The following is a 2,960-nucleotide window of genomic DNA, read 5'->3' as shown; positions in this document are numbered from 1 at the left end:
AAAAAAAAAGTAGATCAGTGAAAAGGAAAACCAAAGCATCTGGTTAGTTTGAAGAAAGTTGAAAGATAACTCAATGTGGTCTGCCATTTCCAGTACTGAAATAATCATAAAGTATTCCCTACTCAGCGCAAAAAACTTCCTCTAATTCTGCAGTTTCTGTAGTTGAAATTGAAATTGTAACCCATGATTTTCTTGTCAAAAGGGTTTTTTAACCTTTCTTTTTTTTTTTGATAAAAATTTTAGTTTTTGTGTCATCTCTTTTGTTGTTCAGTATTTTTGTGGGGGAAATATCCGGAGGAGGTGCAAATTTCACTGAGAAAAAATTGAATGTCTACGTCAATCTTTTAATAATCTTACATTCAAATGTTCTATTTTTGAAATGTACTGGTCGCAGGAGCACTTCTCAAGGTGCTTGGTTGTTTTAGTGATTTTTTTTTTTTTTTTAAGTAGAATCAACCAAAAACACGAAAGTCAGGTGTTTTAGAGCAATGTTTGCTTTTATTTTGTTTTCTTTTATTTGTTCTGTTCTGATAGCACCTGAGAATATATTTTTTGATTTGCATACAGAGGGAACAAGGTATGACAAAGGGCTAAACATGTTTCTCTCCTTTCAGCTTTGTCTAAACAGAAAATACAATAGATCATTACCCGTCACAAAGCCGGCTATGAATTTAAACGCGTTGCTGTCGGAGCTTTTGCTTTCCATAGAGTCACCCTCGTTTCGTTGCTGCCTCTTTATCTCTATGTTAGACTCTTTCTGGTGGAAGATTCATTGATCAGCGCCAAAATCAACAGGTAGTTCAGTCACAGCGAGCTTGTGAAAAAAATCAAACACGCCTTAGAAACAAGTATGGATTTCCACAGCACAAGACCAATGGGAGAAGTCTTTGTTACACAACAGCAGATCTCACTCTTTAACTCTTCAGCACGTAAAAATTTTATTCCTTCAAGCCAGCGAGGGACCTTGCATTACCTTCCGCAAGCGAGAAAACACACTGAACCCAGTTGGAGATATTACGAAACAAACTTGACGTCCGCGTGTCGCCGAGAGATGGATGCTGTCGACGAAGAAATGATTACACGGCTCTGCTATGCTCTTGAACTTGACAAACTCCTTGTACTGCCTGATCTGGGACTAAGTGCTGAGATCGTGGATAAAATGTGAACGAAAAGGTTATTTCTGGCAGGAACTTCGCCGCAAAGTGATTGAACAATACATTAATTTCAATTTGCGGGCCAAAAAACTTAAGTCGAACACGACTGAAGATGAACGCAGACAGCGCGTTTGATCGTTAAGACTCGGGAGATTTTCTATGGCCACACTGAGCGCCCGAACTAATGAGGAGTATTTTAGCTTCTTTTGCGAACGAGTCACATTTTGTATCTTTTGAAAATATTTACAAAAATGCTCTATTAGAAAATTTTATTTGTACAATAATCATGTAAAGAAACGATATCTAAATCCAGCCGGAAATAGTTGATTTCTCATAAACTTTGTATAAGACAAGGAGTCATCGTTGGGGATTTTTACCCTCTAAAAGCAACGAGCTGTTTGAAATGTTAAAATTGTGCTCTATTCTCCATGTTTTTTTTTCTTTCTTCCTTTCTTTTTTTTTTTTTTTTTTTCATTTTCATTGTGACCGAGTAGAGTATCACGATTTTTCGGAAGTTCTTAGCAGCAAGATCTCCATCTGAATATGATAGAATTCAAAAGTAAAACGATATCAGTAATTAGCTATGTCCGCGCCTTGCATCTCCAATATATGTGAGACTAAAACAGTTTGTCATTTGTATCCGATACCTGCATGTAACTCGAATTTAAGCGCGATATATTAAAAATTTATCCTTAATTGTTGTTTGCACGTGTAGTTCGTCCTGTTAACACGGGGCGTGAAAACGGTGGGTGCGCGTGTCACAAGGCAGGACCATTGATGGCTTTTCTGGCGTGGAGTTTCCTATGATTTCAAGAAGGGTGCTTTAATTTAGTGGAAACCGAAAATAATGGTCTGATTTCAAAAGAGGAAAATTCGACCGAAAGAGGAAATGCACGAAACGCGAACTGCTAATGGCAACTTTACAAAATTAATGGAAATTTAACAAATGTTACTTTTTCCCTCCTTTCTGTTTGACATCGTCAAATTGCTGTCGAAAAGTTTAGGGCCTATCGTCTCTATTGCGACGACTTACAGTTATGCGCGGGTATTTTGTAGCGGGCGGGTGGCTATTTTAAGACTCATTTGTCACTGAGCACGTTCTAGATTTTTAATTCAATTTAAAATTGTAACAACCCGAGAAAAAGGCTCGTTCTTTTCGAGGCAGGCAAAAAAACTAAAAGGTTACAGGTAATTGCTAACCGAGATCTCTCCGAAGAAAAAATCCTGAACTGGAGCAGCGGCGGGAAGAACCGTCTGGGGTCACAGGTAATCCATGTTTACGTCGTGATTGGCGAAGACTGAGATTTTTTTGTACGAGACGCATTCTCGTCAGGGAAGGGACGCATTGCCGTCAGAAAAAAGCGATCTCGTTCCCCAGGAGTAATCTTATTATTTGTCACTGTGCATGACACTTGTTGTGACTGGTCATACCCAGGTTTCAACGCGTTCCGGAAAATATTCATGAATGGACCTAACTTGCTTGACTGGCTGTTTGGTAGACGTTTCGAGTGACGAATCTATGAGAGGAATGTGAAGGTAGACATTGATAATTTTGCTGTTCCTTCACCTTCCATTTCACTACGCGCCCGATAGTCACCTGTTACTCAAACAAACCAGTGACCCTATCCCATCAAGTCTGTAAACTGCCGTACCTTCACAAATTTCAATGGTTCAATTGTTTTATTGATATATATTCCCTTAACATATTGCAGAATTTTTTTGATTAGTTACATCCCCAGGTTCACTAAGGACAGAAACAGGACATGGTCACACAATTACTGAGGGTCCCCTATAATTATTACGCGA

General features: G+C 38.6%; 1 protein-coding gene across 4 annotated transcripts in view; it reads right to left on the bottom strand.

Moving 5' to 3' along the window:
* Positions 1–2,815: 2,815 nt before the first annotated feature.
* LOC111333598 (uncharacterized) overlaps positions 2,816–2,960 on the bottom strand; it is a 19,815-nt gene continuing 19,670 nt past the window's right edge. For all 4 annotated transcript variants that reach the window (XM_088729484.1, XM_088729482.1, XM_088729481.1 and 1 more), the window contains one exon: positions 2,816–2,960. This exon is cut by the window's right edge and continues 761 nt beyond it. The gene's annotated coding sequence lies outside the window, so the exon portion shown is untranslated.

Source organism: Stylophora pistillata, chromosome 8 (genome assembly GCF_964205215.1).
Source record: "Stylophora pistillata chromosome 8, jaStyPist1.2, whole genome shotgun sequence".
NCBI lineage: Eukaryota > Metazoa > Cnidaria > Anthozoa > Scleractinia > Pocilloporidae > Stylophora > Stylophora pistillata.
This window is presented reverse-complemented; position numbering and strand designations above follow the sequence as displayed.